Genomic DNA, 17,040 nt, shown 5'->3' with positions numbered 1-17,040 from the left:
CCTCCCTGTATTGAAAAGCTCTAACATGCAATGGCCAGAGCTCCAGGATAGCTGGGGGTGCTGCCCCCCTAACTTGAGCACCAGCCTTGCATGCGGGTCGACTGTCTGCCTGCCCAGCAGCGAACCCAGGGAACCCCCGCAGGGTCCAAGTACTTCCCTGGAGGGAAAAGCTCTATCGCTCCCTGGCCAGAGCTCCAGGATGGCCGGGTGCTGCCCCCTCCCTTGGATGCCTGCATTGCATGTGGGTCAACGATCCACTTGCCCAGCAGTGGACCCGGCGTGCGGCAGACCTGGGGTGCCCCAGCTGGGACCTGGTCCCTCCCTGAATGGAAAAGCTCTTTCACTCCCCAGACAGAGCGCCAGGACAGCAAGGGGTGCTGCCCCCTCCCTTGGGCACCTACCTTGCATGTGGGTTGACCATCCTCCAGCCCAGCTAAAGTCCAAGTGGGTCCCACTTTTCAGAGAAATATTGCCCCTGCCGTTTCCTCTGTTGTGATCTAGCCCTCTAGGGCATCCAATTGAGTGAGGGGGAAGCCCTTCTGGATCAAGTTCAGGTATCTTGTTCGAGAATTAGGCTTCGTAGGGGGAACCAACATAATTTCTCATGATGACCTACCATAATCTCCATCTTCTCCTTCTCCGCGTAACAAACCATCCCATCCACCCCTTTGAGTTTTAGAATATTATTTCTCTTGTGGACTTTTTTACAATTTGTAGGCCAGCAGACGGTTTGCCTTATTGCCATTAATGTAGTAGTAATGTTTCGTAAATGCTAAGGCCCTCATTGATTTGCCGGCTAAGTGCATCTCTAGAGTGGTGTTAGCATTTTTGAGGAACCTCCCCCCATTGGTGGACTGGTGCTTTTTGAACTTCTTCTCCAGCTCCTCTACTCTCTCTTCTAGTTTACACTGGTGGAGTTGACCACTCCGTCGTTGCACTGCTGCAGCGCTGATTAGGGCCACACAGATTACTGGCTTCAAAGCATCCCAGACTGTAGCAAGTGGGCAGTGCCCTGTTCCATTTTCCCTGAAATAGTGTACAGCGGTCTCAGCTATCTCGCTCTTGGTGGCAGGATCCAGCAGGATTGAGTCCCTAGGTTTCCAGTATCTTTGGGGGTGGGGGATTAGGAAGACCCTGGATACGCAAGTCCACCATGAACAGAACGTGGTCTGAAAGAGCTCTTGCGAGAATTTGCACCTTCTCCAGACAGGGGAAAAGGACGCTGGGCATCAGAATTAGGCCAATCCTAGGGGAGCTTTTGTGCACATGAGACTAGAAGGTGAAGTCCTGTGCCCCCATTTTAGCGAGTCTCCACATGACTACTGTCTGTGATTCCCTAAGAAATTCTGTGAGCCATATGGCCTGGGAAAAGTCCCCTCTCGTTGGAGGTAGTGGTTTGTCAATTTGTGGGTCTGGGACTGAGATGAAATCTCCCCTAATGATAAGGTGGCCTTCAGTGAATGCTAGAATGGAAGGTAATATGTTTTGAAGGACCAGGTCTTGAGCTGTATTCGGGCAGTAAATGGAGGCAATAGTTAGTAGCTGTTCCACGAGATACCCGTTACCAGCAAAAATCTACCCAGGGGATCCCATTCTACAGTGACCCGGGTTAGGGGAAAATTCTCACTCAACAGGAGGGCCACCCCTCTTTTTCTCACCCGCTACGGTGAAATATCACTTCTTAAATCTATTGAAGTTGATTCATTTCTTGTCTGCCTCTAGGTGGTGAGTCTCCTGTAGGCAAACCATATCTGCAGCCAGCTGGGCTAGGTGGCGCTCCACCGACTTCCTCTTGCCCGGGAAATTAAGGCCCTGGACATTGCATGTTATTAATTTAATCTCTCGATCTGACGCAGCTGCCGTGTGGGATGTATTAACCCACGCATCCAAGCCCTGCAACATCACTAGGCATTGCTGCCAGCAGAAACATCAAAATGGCCACTGGAAAACATGCTGCTCGCTCAATACCAGCCAAAAATGTGCAGTAAAAATCTGAAAGATAGGCTGCCATCCACTTTTGCCTATATTAGTGAGCACAGGAGACCACTGCCAAAAACCACAATTGGGCTACCCACACAGTAGCCTGAAACCACTTGGAAAAAGCAATGCTGATTGCCAAAAGCAACACAGAGCTGTGCGGAATCCGTTCTTGATAGTCAAAAATGTGCTAAAATCATGGCTCACAAATCACCAAAAAGATCCAACCTTCTTGTTGGGTGTTCCACATTATTCTACTGCAAGAATCCACATCAATACAATGTCAGCAAGAATCATATGCTATCAAGCTAAATCCCCTTTTAAAGATAGACAGCTGTCAAACATGGGTGCAATACTGGTACTCACCACTACCAGAAGCCAGCGTTTTAAAACAATTCTTTGTAAAAATGAACAACTGAAACCAAACTATGCCAAAGAAATACTGGCTATCAGAAGCCTAATGGGTAGAGACAATGTAAAACTATATTCTGAAATGACTTGAAGGAAGCAATTGTTTAATGTATGTATTAAAAATGTGAGTTATATTGGAAGAAGAGGCAATTTGTAGACATTGGTTGTAGAGTTAAAAAGTGTTCCACACCTCCCCCCTGGACAAAAGAAGCTTCCTTCTGTCCATGGGAACCCTTCACACCTTATCTCTAGACAAAGGAGACTTCCCCTGCCCCAATCCAGGAGATTGACAAGATGGTGTGAACAGGAACTGGGGAGTGGCACTCTGGACTGATGCTCTGCTGCCTGGAAAGAAGACAATGGATTCTTTCAGCTGAAAAGCATACGCTGATTTGGGTGTGCCTGGTCAACAACTGCTCTAGCAGGAAGGCAGGCCATGTGACCATCTGACTCACCCAGCTCTGGGGGGGTGGACCAAACTGAGGTGTGTATTGAATTGAAAGCAAATGTATGTTTTATAAAATTGTGTATAACAAATTTTACCAAGCTGACCAAAATGTTAAACTTTGAGACGGTTAATATCGAAAATTCACTCATGTTCTGAGACCAAACCCCGGGATTTATTAATATTGCAGATACAGTGTTTATGCTAGAAACATAAAAACGTACAGTAATATGCTCAGAGAGGGTGTGTATGTCTGTGTAAAATTTGGTGCAGAACCAATCTTGGCAAACCAACCAAAATTGCGAATAAGTTGTCATTTCTGAACTAAAGCTCTTAGGAAAATCAGGGTTGGACAAGAACGTACCTTAAGTAATCTGTGATGTGTACATGTATTCTCAACAACTTGTGTATCTGGGAAATATGTTTTTCTTATGAAAAATTGATTTTCTATGGAAAAGCAGAGGGGAGGGATGTCAGCTAAGCCATAAACACAGCATCATGATGACACCTCATGACACGCTGGTCCTTCCTCCAGTCAGAACCCAGAAAATTCTCTGACCTTTCAAATCCTTAGAGTGTTGGGCATGTAGAATCAGCCTCCACACCCACTTTGAAAACACATAAAAAGAGACTGCTTAGGACAGATAGGACACACTCTTTCCACTCTTCAACCGATTCCTTGCAAAGCACTCTGCCGGGAAGACTCCAGAATCCAGATAGAGCCAGAGACCAGACTCTAGAACCAAGCTCCAGAATCCAGAATCCAGAACTTTGAAGCAAAGGCCCAATTCACAAGCTGAATCCTTCTCAGCAGGCCTCAGAACTTTTGCAACCTGATTCTAACCACTAATCTTCCATGGGGCATCTCAAAATCCAACAGCCTGGCTGAGCTGTTTTGCTGTTCTAGCTAGGAACCCTGTGCTAGAACCCATATCCAGACCCAGAGAGAGCAGTTCTGTATCCAGAACCATCAGACCCAGGCCAGAGGCCGTGCTGTGAGCAGAACCAGTGCCTGAGACCGTCCGGTGGCGAGTGAAGTCCAAACCTGAGCAGATCGGTGACGAGGCCCATTTCCATTCCATTCCAAAACTAGGAGTGAGTATCTAGTCTAGAACTGTACAGAACCAATCTCTTACTTTAAAGTAATCCTCTTGCATTCATTTCAACCTATCCAGAACTGCATTATAGAATCCTGTGTTCATCCTGTTGATTTCAAATCTGTAAAGCGCCATCTGTCATTCTGAAATCTTGACTTTAGTTCTGAAAATCTACCTCCACAAAAACATCCGTATCTTTTGAACCACACGTCCTAGAAGCGTAATTTAACTGTCATTTTAAAGCTAAAATCCTCAGCTTTCCAACAAATCTAAAACAACTGGAATTGAACTGTATTACTGATTGTATTCTTGAAACCTGTGTACCCTCCTTCCCATCTCTTCATATTGCATAGTGGGGGGAGTGAGTAGTCACAGGGGAAAAAGTGACCATATTATCTTTTGATTGAAATCATATCAAGTCTATTTCTGTGTTGCATTCTTTCCCATTATTGCATTTCCTTGAATCACATAAGTATTCTCTGCTACAGTATCCTTCATTTCCATGCTCCTAAGTGATTAAAGAGATTGTTAATTTTGTAATATTACCCATTGTTGATTACCGCCCATATTCATAAGTGTGCTATTCAAATATTATTTTATTCATAAAAGTGTGATATATATATTGTTTAATTATTCAAATAAACCTTTTAATTTGCAAAGCAAACCTACCTCTTGGCTCAGTGAGGTCGGGGAGATCCATAGAGAGGGGCGTTATATAAGGGTTCATCATCCAGATTTAAGAACTTTGACATACAAATATATAAATAAGGGCTTCCATTGGGCATCCCAGACTAGGCATTGACTTAGTTGGAGTGCTGAATTGAAGTCACTGACAGCCATGGACCCCATTCTATGTTTTGCTCCCTGGAGGGCCCTCCCTCAGTGTCTCCCGTGAAATCCCACAGCTTGCCCCCGATGTATGCTCCAGTGTTCCCTTGTATTGTTGATGTTTTGTTGTGTTTGTGCACCTCTACACTCTTTACCATTTTAAAACCCCCTCCAACCCCCCCATCTACTGCCCATAACTTGCAGTGTTGAGACCAGCCCTTATTCAACGGGGTATCCGGCTCCGACCCACCACCGACCCAGTGTGGGGCCAACGGACCTGAGTGTAACCTTGGCATAACATAATGCATCTCATATGTTTGAACTTAACTTTCACTCTCCAGGACGAGATGAGGTAGCAGCACATGCTGAGCAATTGTTCAAGAGGCAGTGCCAAGTCTATTGCTGAGTAGTCCTTGTGGCCCCTTTTCCAGATTCGATCCCGGAAGACACGATGCGCTGTGTGCTATAGTTGGGGATGGCGCCCCCCTGCTCAGCCTTTGGCCGGTTTCTTATTCTTTTGGGGTGGCCCTGGATCCTGTGCTTTTGTTCCACAAGGGACCAATCTGTTGTGGAAGCTCTACCTGTGGATTCCTGGCTTGCTGCTCCATTCTTGGTGACCTCGCACTCCTCTTCTGGATTCAGAAACTTTTCTGCTTCCTTTGGGTTATGAACTTGCTATTGCTTACCCTCCCAGGTGAAGTTTAGCGAGGTGGGAAAGCCCCAGCGGTGTGGAATCTTCCTGTCTCTCAGACATTCTGTCAGGTGTTTCAGGGCCTTCCTCTTCAGAAGTATGCTGTTTGCCAGGTCCTGGTAGAGTAGTATAGTTGCGTCCCTGAATTGGATTTGTTTAGAATTTCTAGCCTCCTGAATTATTTCCTCCTTCACATTATAGAAATGCACCCTTGCTAGCACATCTGGGGAAGCAGAAAACACTTATTTGGATTTTGTCCGTCGTACTCTATCAATCTCCTGAGGGGCACTATCTGGAAGGGTTAGAATGAATTGGAATACGTCTTTCGTGAGGTTTTCCAGTTCTGCGTCCGTGACTGAGGTGGGAATGCCCCGAAGTTGGATGTTGTTCCGTCTCGAGCATTTCTCTGCATCTTCCTTTTTTTGTTCCAGTGACTCACACCAGGCTTTCAGAGCCGAAATTCTATCTGACCCCTCTCCGATCTCAAATGCTTGTTCGCAGAGGTTGTTCTCCAGCTCCGCTGTTCTATTCTCCACCTCCTTGATTCATTTGTCCAGGGTAGTCATTTTTAGCCTTACCTCCTCCCCCTCCTCCTCCTCTGGTATTTCTGTGTCATTGCTGCCAATAAGTCATGGAGATCTGATTTAGTACCAGCAAGCTGTGCCTCGGCTAGATCCCCTTTTTTGCCTTGTTGAGGTTGGGCTGTCCCAACATCGTGGAGATGTCAGCCTGCTTTGAGCTCTTGGTACTTTTTGCCATTGTTTCCCCTCAGGGCTTCAATTCAATGGCCCTTCTGCAGCGTAGTGAGCAACAACACTGTGCTACTGTGTGGCACTTGAGGTGGAATGACGGCGGAGCCTAGAGCTGTTAAGGATCAGTCTGGTTGTAGAGCTCTGTGGAACCTGTCGGTTACTCAGGTTGTTTTGGGTTCACTGGCCTATGGAGGGCGCCTCAGTGTGGCTCTGGGCCAGAGGTTGAATCCACGTGGTGGGCAAGATGGTAGAGTTCCAGTATGTGCTTGTATATTAAGCGTTGATCCTTGATTTCACCACTGTCTAAACACTTCAGATGCTGGCAAGAAGCTATTGGGAGATGCGTTGACTGGTGTGCAGTTGGATATTTTTGCACCCATGGCTCTTGACGGGGTCTTGGCTAGCTGGCTCACCAGCCATTCAGCAGTTTTGGGACTTCATATCCTCCTGCCACCAGAGTTGGTGTGTGGTAGTCAGCACTGTTTTAGGGTGGAGGGAAGGCCCCCTGCATCCTGGGTGGTAGTGCTGCACCTTGGCCCCTCACTAGGATCCAGCAGATCTAGCAGATCCAGCGCAGTAATTTAGAACATACCCTGCGCCTGGGAAAAAGTTGCGGGAGAGGGTGTGCAGTGCCTCTCCTGTGCTGTTTATCCTCAGATCAGAGGGTTTGTGGGGGAGGTATCAGTTCCATTTGCTGTGTTCCTTGATTGGCTTGCCGATGGCACAGAAGCTGAAACAGACTTTTTGCCGGCTTTGATGATGCGCACCCCCGATGGGTTTCACCAGTGGTGCTGGCGGTGCTGGCAGTGCTGTTCCCATTGGGGATTCAACGGCTCCCACAGCTCAAGCGTGTTCTGGGTAGGTCCCACTCCAGCACGGAGGGCCAGCGGTGCAGTTTGAGCTGCCGGGGACTGCAGTAATGGTTTACGGCCCACCAAGTTCTCACCTTACTGGGGGACCCTGCCCGCGCTGTTCTGCGAGGAATCTTGCCGGCGGCTGCACCGCGGGGGATAATGTAGCGGATGGTTGTCTGATGCAGGAGGTCCACTGCACCAGTCGCAATGGTTGGCTCCTGCTTCGTCCCGCGTTGTATCCGCCAGGCTGAGGGGTTCATTCCTTCCCGCTACATGTATCGCTGCGGTGTCCACGGGACCTTGGCCCTCATTAGGAGGTTGGAAGTAACCATGCCACATTTAGCGGCATGGTTGCCTCCTTACCGCATACCGGGCCCGGGTTCCTCAAATGAGGACTTACCGGGCCATGCCAACCTTGGTGGACCCGGTATTTCCTCATCCGAGGAATCTGAACCCGGTCCATCCCCATTCCCATTCGAGCCCCCATAGGGCTCAGTGGGAATGGGAGAGAGAGCTAATAACGGGCCCATTACGACTAGCCCGTTGTTAGCTCCCTGTCTCCTCGCGGGACCCGGTAAGGATGCCTGGTTTTACCAGGTGCCCATTGCAGGTCCCGCGAGGAGACCTCGTAATAGGGCGGAATGGGTTTACCGGCACCAAACCCATAACGCCAACCTCCTAATGAGGAGCCATGGCTTTAGCTCCGGAGTGGGCTATGTGCCTCTTGGGCGCCTTCCCTTCACTTTCCCTGTGTACCTTGTATCTGCATTGTTAGCTGCAGACGCGAAGTCAGTGCGCCCGCAGTTTTGCAGACCGTTGAGCCCTCCGAGGACCGGATAACAGTGTGGGTCTGTTAGGGAAGCTTCAATTCTGCCCCAACGTGCCTCGCATCCTCCTCTTACTGGGCGCAGACTACTGGAATCATTCAGTAAGAAATGCCAAGGTATTTTGGTCAGTGACAAGCTCGGTGTTGGGAGCTACTACGGAGCCATGCTTCTTAACACGGCTCCAAGCCACGCACCCCCACCCCCGAGCCGAGATTTTGTTAAGAGCGCCACTGCACTGGTCGTGCCATAAGGGTCTCCATCCTTCCTGCTGTGCTGCAATGCGCATGGGAAACCTCCCACCCACCCTGGGTTCACCTGCAAGGTTGTAGGTGGGCCCAGGGAGCGCTCTTCTCCTTTTCCGGTCAGCCGAGCAGACGAGATGGACTTGGCCGAGCTGGCAGAAGAATTGCAGGACTCAGCCAGTGGGAGGCAGGGAAGAGAGGATGGGCCTTGGTTGTAGATGGCTGCTTAAGCTCTGGCTCCATGGAGTGAAGGTGGCGGCTTACGCCCCGTCCTCTGGGTGCAAAGGTGGCAGCTTAAGCCCTGGACCGTGGCCTTAATGTAGGCACAAGCTCATGCCGCCCAGCCATCTGGTGGCGGCGGACTGTCCGGGGCCATCTGGTCCTTCGATTGGGCCTGACCGGTCATCTGGACCGGGCGGTCAGCCCAGATGACCCGAGTGGCGGCTGCCCCGGCTGACTCCTGCATTTGTCTCAAGCCGGGCTCCATAAGCCCCTACTTTGTGGGAGCTTAATAATAAATGGGAAGTGACTTCCTGTGTTGCAGACGTGTGGTGCAGGCAGTGGACGCCTCCTCTGCACCAGGACCGGTGCCCCTGGAAGGCGGCGAGCCAACCCACTGAGGAGGCCAGAGTGCCCCAGTGCAGGTGATGCCCAATGGACCTGAGTGCAGGTCGAGGACAGCATCTGAGGCCCAGGTGGGCCCTGTGGTCCAGTGGGAGTACTAGAGGAAAGGTACCAGGGCATCACAGGACAGTTTGGGGTCCCATGGGTTGGCATCCCAGCGGACAGGGCCTTAACCCACCAGCCCCAGAGGGCCAGAACAGAATGAGAGTACCACTAAACAGCAGCTCGACATCCAGGCATATAGGAAGGCAGTCGGATGAGTCCCGGGTCCTGGCCAAGGCTCCCCGAGGCCAGCTGGGGTGTTCCTGGTTCGCACCCATCACAAATCGAGCCTAAGCACACACCCCCCACCTGATCATGGCAGAAGAACCTACACACCACAGCAATGGCCCCATCCCCCTAAAGTGCCCTGGCCCAGGGACTCAGCCTTTGTCCTTGGGCGCCCAAGATCTCTACCAAGGGCTAAGCTCCTAACACCTTGATATCAGAGCCCCGGAGGCCGGCCATCTGCTACAACCCTCTTCCCTCTGCCATGGACGCGCAGCAGCCGACGTGGGTGTGAAGGCCACCCAACCCCCCCCCCTGCTGCCAAGTTTCCCAGTTCCATGCATGACACCTTGAGCCACCTTGTCATCGTCCTGAGTCTATATCCCACCACTCTATCCCTCATTCATGGGTTACTGTAACCCAACTATGCATTTTCTATTGTTTGAGCACCCTAACCAGTCACTGCCTCTGCTTACATTTTTTGTTACTCATATACAACGTCTCTGCTCAAAATTACACCCAACTGTCATGCCTGTGATGTCCGTTGTGCCACCACCCCTCCCCTTCTGGTTGCCTTTGATGTCTGTTGTGCCCCCACCTCCTCATCTGGTTGCCTGTTGATGTCTGTTGTGCCCACACCTTCTCTCTGGTTGTCCTTGAAGTCCATTGTGCCCCCCCCCCTCTGGTTGCCTGTTGATGTCCGTTGTGCCCCCACCTCCCACTCTGGTTGCCTGTTGATGTCCGTTGTGCCCCCACCTGCCCTCTGGTTGCCTGTGATGTCCGTTGTGTCCCCACCTGCCCCTCTGGTTGCCTGTTGATGTCTGTTGTGCCCCCACCTCCCCCTCTGGTTGCCCTTGAAGTCCATTGTGCCCCCCCTCTGGTTGCCTGTTGATGTCCGTTGTGCCCCCACCTCCCTTCTGGTAGTCTGTGATGTCAGTTGTGCCCCCACCACCCCTCATGTTGCCCTTAGCCCTCTCTCCTACCCCCGTTACATATATCCACTGCAGGAGTTTGTCTTGATGCATTATGGTTTTCACCATTACTGTCCTGTTGCCTATGCTTGGATTTGACTTTATGGACTCATTGACTCTTGGTGCTTCACCCCACTCAATTCTCATGCTGGACCTCACATGCATCTCATACTCATGGTGGCCCGAATCATGCTGTGCCCATCGTCATCCTGAATCCTGGTTTACATTTTCGGTTCTCTTGCAACATTATGTGTTATTACTGACTTCTACAACTGTATTCACTCTCACTTCTTGCTTCTCCACTATTTTTCACAGTTTTATTCTCTGCTCTCTCCTCCTCTCCCTTTCTCCCTTCTCCATCTCTCCTCCCCCTCCCCTTACCTCTTTTCTATGCACTTACTCTATCAGAATTGTCCTTGACCTAGTATGATAGCAACAATGTTTGTCTCCTCCCCCTTCACTTACATGTTTTTATCCTCCCCCCACACCTCGTCCAGCACTATCTGAAATGTCGTCAGGCCTAGTACGATAGTCGCTTGTTCTGTTCCTCTCCCCCCTTCTCCCTCACCTCTTGCAAATCTCTGGCTCTACCAGAAATGTTGTCAGGCCTAGTACGGTAGTCACTTGTCTGTTCCCATTTCCTTCCCACCCCCTCCCTTAATTATATGTGTCTTAGCTCTTGCCAAGTACGATAGTTTCTTTCACTTTCTTAATTATTCATTTGTAAGAAAGTCATTGGGCTTCATTACGAGGTTGGAGGTAGGCTACCTCCAAACTCCCAACCGGGTCCGGCACCCGCAAATGGGCAATTACCAGGGACCTGGTAATTGCCCTTTTGCAGGTGCCGGAACCAGTACATCCCCATTCCCATTGAGCCCTATAGGGCTCAATGGGAATGGGGACGTTGGATGCACCGGCACTGTTTACAAGGGTGCTGGTGCATCTGACTTGCTGTGCTCGCGGGTGCCGCTCTGCCCGCCAGGTCAGACCTGGCGGGCTGACAGGCACCCGTAAGCACAGCTCGTAATATGGGGGTACGGTAGCAACGGTGCCAGTAGCGCTACCGGCATCGTTGTTACCTACCGCCATAGTTATACCCATTGTATTTTTCCCTTGTTCCATCCCTTGCCTTGAAGCTCTTTGAAACACACTGTGTATAGGTGCTACATAAATAAACTATCATATCATATCAATAAATATAAAATACAAATGCAAATATAACTGATTGTTTTCAATAGAGTGGGTGTGAATATTTTTGACCTCCCCACTCCAAATGGACAGAGGGGCTTTAGGTGACAAACTGAACCACTTCTGTCCTGATGAAGCATATGTGGATTACAAGATGTCCTTACTATTGCTTACCATCATGTGTAAGTGGATGAAAGCACCACAGGGTTTCAGGAGTACTTGAATCAAAGCAGCACCCTCTACTTCTGCAGTCGGCAGCGGAAATGCCATTGTAACCACACTCCTTTCTCATCTTCGCTGGTAGTGCACATCGACCATCATCTGAGAACACATCATATATTACACATATATTGTCTTAATGTATGGATTTAAGCATATCTAATATTTCTCTAAAATAACACCATGCGTTGTATGGTACACTGGTGGCAGGGTAAACTCTAAAGATAAACTAAGCCTTGGTTAAGGCACAGTACATGGTAATACTCATGATCATTGCAGCCACATTCAATTTGATATCACAAATATGTCAGCTCCTGTGACTCATTTCATACATGGAAGGTGGTGTGTTATCTGGCCAGACAAGCCAAGCCTACCAAATAACAGGGCAGGGACCTAAATAACCATATATCTTCTTTGATCTCTTTTGTAAGGGTAGGTAACATCCTCCTCCAGAGACAGCGGTACCACAGCAACTGTTCTAGGCCCATCAATTTACAGAGACATACAAGAGTACAGATGCATAACGGAACGCTTTTCAGAGCTAAGAACAGAGCAGATATACAGATGGGTGTAGGATATGGAGGGGCACAGAGGAGGGGTACAGATGTACAGGGTGGCTGGGAGGAGAGGGCCAAACAGCTTCTAGGGAGTCAGCATGCATTGGGGTGACATGATTGCCCAGGTGTTAAGGAGAGACTCTTTGAAGATGTTGGTCTTGAGTTCTTTTCTGAATTGTAGTAGCATGAGGGCGAGTAATGCTGATGAGGACTAGGTTCCATAGTCTTGGGGTGTAGCCAGAGAAGGATTGTTTTCTTGTCCTTTTTGCTGCAGTGGATTTCAAGTCTGCAGGTGTCTTGGCTCCTGGTGGTGTGCTGTCCGCCAGGGTTGCTGATTTTCTCCGAGAGGTGGCTGTGTGACTTGAGGGTGACTGCCTTATAGATGATGCAGCAAGACTTCATGGTGATTTGTGTGTGCAGTGGGAGCCAGTGAAAGGTTGATGAGGGCCGGGGTAATGTGGTTGTGTCTGTTTAGACCCTTGATGAGGTCTTGCAGCAGCATTTAGGACACTGAACAGGGGACAAAGGGAGGGGCACGAGGTAGGCCTTTGAGGAGGGTACTGCCCCCATCCAGGTGGGATAGGACCAGTGCTTGAACAGTGGATCTAAAGCTGTCAGGAGGGAGGAAGGGCTTGATTTTATATAAGAGGTAGAACTGATACCAAGCTGCCTGAGTTTTCTTAGCTATATGTGTCTTGAAGGCGATGTGTTTCTCGACGAGGAAGCCGAGGGACTTGCCACAGGAGGTGAGCTCAGGTGTGAAGCCTAAAGCATTCATGGTTGGTAGCCAGGTCTGTATGTCTGTGTGTTCGGTGTTGTTGGTGAGGAGTAGGAATTCGGTCATGGAGGCACTGAGATTGAAGTATGCACTGGACATCCAAGACTGGATCAGCGAGAGGCAGGTTTCGCACATGATGATCCCCCTGATGAGTTGATCTTGAGGTTTAGCATTGTGTCATCAGCATATTGGTGGATGTGGATGTTGTGTGTTGCTAGGAGAGCTCCCAGCGGCACCATGTATAGATTGACTCGATACCAGAGTAGCACAAGGTTGCCGATCCCCATGTACCAATTTAGGGTGTCTGTGAGTGCCTGGTCGTCTACTGTTTTGAAAGCGGAGGTCGAGTAGAACTAGGTGGCATTGTCGACCACCTGTATGGTTGCCGTCTCTGTGCTGCATCAGTGCATGAAGGTTTGGAGGAGATTGTTGGTGTCGGTGTGTTGCTACAGTTGCACAGCTACCACTTTATCCATGATCTTACTTAAGAAGGGAATATGGGTGGTGGGGTGATGGTTACTTGGGTTGGCAAGATCCAGAGTGGGTTTCTTTAGTAGAGGGAGGATTTGTCCTATTTTTTGGGTTGATGGGATAGTGCCAATATTGAGACTGTAGTTTCTCTCAACCAAGAGACCAACACAACGCCAGAAGACATATGCACTGATCTGCAAATCAAAGCAAGACATTTAGAACTGAAAGAATTAAAACCAACTTCTAAGTTTACTCTGCAGCTTAAAACTGAAATGTGATTGAAACGATTCATAAAGCTTTGATCAATGACATTCATGGTTATCTTGATTCTCACAAAAAGACCAACAAGAGATCTAATCTCACTACTAATGAATCTAAAGCCTTAGTAGACCTTGCTAAAGATGAGAAGATAGTCATTAATGAAGCAGATAAGAGGGTAAACGTGATTTTAAATACTCATGACTATATAACTATGGGGTTTAAACACCTAAATACTCCTGAGTGTTACAAGGCATTGAAAGCTAATCCAACTAAACGTGTAGTAGCTGATGTAATAATTCTGATCGATGAATGGTTTACTAAAGGGTATTTGACTGATGATGAAAAACGATTTCTTCTCATTACTGAACCAATTTTGCCTACCCTTTATTTCTTACCTAAAATACACAAGCCTTATTCCTGTCTTCCTAATGTTAGACCAATTATGGGTGCCATTAATTGGGCTGCCGAAGGACTATCGAAATATCTTGATGAGGCTTTGAAACCCTTTGTTCTCAAAATGAAATCATATATCAGAGACAGTACCCACATACTTCAGTTTTTGAAAACCATCACATGGTAACCTGACTGTTTATTAGCTACTATCGAGGTTATTGATCATGATCTTGCTACACAAACCATGGACTTCACCTTCAGCCTCTTATCTGCAGCATGAAGAAATGTTAAAGAATTTTCAGAGATTTGTACTATCTAACAATGTTTGCATTTTTAATGAACAATATTACTTACAACTCAAAGGGGTAGCTATGGGCGCCAAATGTGTCCCCACTTTGGCCAACCTCTTTATGTCACAATACGAAGAAAAACATATTTTTACTCATGATTTGTTGAAATCCAATGTAATTGTTTGGCAACACTTCATTGATGACATCTTCATCATTTGGAAAGGTCACAAGAACCTTTGCCATGTTTCTTGCAATACATCAATACTAACGCCTTTGGTATTCAACTCACTGGCAACTCTAATCCCTCAGAAATTGATTTTCTCGATTTACATATATTCATCGATGATGGTATTATCCATACTAAAACATATCGAAAACCTACAGAGGTCAACTCTGTTCTCTCTGCTCTGAGTCATCACCAACGAGCTACTATAGAAAATATACCAGCTGGTGAGTTCCATAGGGCAAGGAGAAATTGCAGTCGCCCAGCAGACTACATTATGGAGTGTAATACTTTGAATCAATGCTTTCTGAACCGAGGTTATCAATCCAACATCATCAATAAAGCATGACCCAAATTTGCTGTTAAAAGTCAATCTGATCTCTTGGTAGACCAAAATAGGTCCAGGGACTCACCACACTTTAAGGCTTGACAAAGACCTTTTACCATATTTATCAGTAAAACCTAAGTTCACCTTTACTAAAGCACCTATTATCAAACATAAAGTAAGTCTGTCATACCTGCAGAGCCAGGATTCCAGGCCTATCACCAATTGGTTACAGAAACCCAGGGGTTTCTTCAAGTGTGGAAACTGTAATCAATGTCAGTATGCACGTGATAATTCTACTTCTTTTTTCGATAACTTTGGAATTGAAATCCGAATTTGTTATTTTATCAATTGTAAGACATGTTTTGTGGTTTATGCCATAATTTGCATTTTTGGCAAATCATATATTGGCAGTACCATTCACCAATTGAGAGTTAGGATTAGAGAGCACTTTGCCAGTCTCAGACTATCGGAACTAAAAAAACACCTCTATCCTTCCATTAGCAACTTGAACATCAGCTTGATAATCAAGCTGATTTGAGATTTATTGGACCAATGAAAGTGACAAGGGGGAAAAGAGGCGGCAATCTTCAATTGAAGTTAAGACAAGCGGAGGCCAAAATAATCTGTTTTTGTAATCTACTACTTGTGGCCTCAACACTGATCATGAAATGAATGTCTTCCTATAATATTTTTCATACTTATATGTTTCAAGGGGAATTTGATCCTCACCTCTCTCCACCAAATGACTAGCTTTCTTTCTTGGGAATTATTGTACCTACTGTGACCTATGTTGTTTCAAACTGATTTATTGTTCTACTGCAACAATTTTTATATTTGACCCTCTGACATTTTAGGAGGCATCTATATATTTGTATCCTGTTAATTTTGCTTCCTTAATGTCATGCATTGATTCCATCTGTGGTTTTATCTCTTTTTGCATTTTTTGTACATCTACTCATTTTCAGTGCTACCATACTGTTCGAATCATACTTCTCCTTCATTAATTAATTAATTCTGTCTACCTATATGACTATTTTGTTTTTTTTAAACATGTTTATTTTTGATCGGCACACCAGAGAAAAGTAGATTACAACATACTCTTTCATGACAATCTATACAGCTCATTGATCATCTCCTCCCTTACCACCCCATTCCCGTTCTCCCTCAGTTAACGTCCAAATCTTGTTCTTCTGTCCGTTGTATCATCTCCATGCTCCCAGTCATTAGAGCGTTTGCTACCGCTCGTGGCTTAAAGGTTGGAGCTCCATAGCTCTGGTCATAGTCTATTACTGGGGACCAAATGTTCGTGAAGCGGTGAAGGAGGCCTCTGTTTGCCGCCGTGATCTTTTCTGTGACAAAAATGTCCCAGAGTTTCAGCCACCATAGGATCATTAGGGGTCCTTCCGGCGATTTCCAGGTTTGTGCCACCGTGATTTTAGCAGCCAGGAGCAGGTGAGTAAGGAGGGTGGCTCTTCTGCCCGATCTTGGGTATATGCCTGGGATCAGGGCTCCTAATAGAATTGGTTCTGGCTCCAAGGGCAGCATTATCTCAGTTATGTCTGCTATGGTGGCGATGCATTGGGCCCAGAAATTTTCAACCACTGGGCAAGACCACCACATATGAATGAACGATCCCTGGAGGCCGCATCGACGCCAACATCGAGGGTCCAAGGCTGGGTTGAAATGATGCAGTCTGAGCGGCGGGTAGTACCATTTTAGGAGTAGTTTATGGGCACACTCATGATTAGTAATGCAGAAGAAAGAGGCATGCGTGCGAGACCAAATGTCTGACCAGTCCTGGTCTTCTATCGAGTGTCCTAGGTCTGTTTCCCATTGGTTCATGTAGGTTGCTTTAGCGATGAGAACATTTGTCTGCAACAGCTTGTACATCGCTGAGATTCGCCCTCGGTGTCAGGGATCTGCGATTGTCAGCTCTGTAGGGTCAAGGTCTCGTGTTGCTGCCTCGCATGTTGCTGGATGGGAACACCAATGCCGTAGTTGTGCATATGTGAATCTGTCTGTTTCCGCCAGGCCAAAGGTGTGTTTGCATTGTTCAAAGGTGAGTGGCCGATTCCCCTCAAAAGCTGGCTTAGGGAGCTGAGGCCGCCAGCGATCCAGTTCTTAAAGTTCGCTCGATGGGTTCCCGGGGAGAACGCTGGGTTATGAAATACCGGAGAAGCTGGGCCTAGGTCTCTGGGGATTCCTCTCTGTTTACGTGTCCATTCCCAGGCTTTTAAAGTCTGCTTAGTGGAAGATAGGATGGTCGGCCACGTTCTCCGGAGGACGGGGGAAGATGCAAGAGGAAGCGGAGGGGGAGGGGTAAGCGGGATTGTTCAATCTCGACCC

General features: G+C 47.7%; 1 long non-coding RNA gene across 1 annotated transcript in view; it reads right to left on the bottom strand.

Annotated features, from left to right (window-relative positions):
• Nucleotides 1-17,040, bottom strand: part of LOC138526536 (uncharacterized) — a 115,818-nt gene that overhangs the window by 72,041 nt on the left and 26,737 nt on the right. Inside the window, exon 2 of the long non-coding RNA XR_011283612.1 lies at nucleotides 11,349-11,495. This is a non-coding gene — a long non-coding RNA (uncharacterized lncRNA). The remainder of the gene's footprint in view (nucleotides 1-11,348; nucleotides 11,496-17,040) is intronic.

The sequence above is a fragment of the Ambystoma mexicanum genome, chromosome 7p, assembly GCF_040938575.1.
Source record: "Ambystoma mexicanum isolate Mex_15411 chromosome 7p, UKY_AmexF1_1, whole genome shotgun sequence".
NCBI lineage: Eukaryota > Metazoa > Chordata > Amphibia > Caudata > Ambystomatidae > Ambystoma > Ambystoma mexicanum.
Note: the sequence above shows the minus strand (reverse complement) of the source record. Positions and strands in the feature narration are given on the sequence as shown.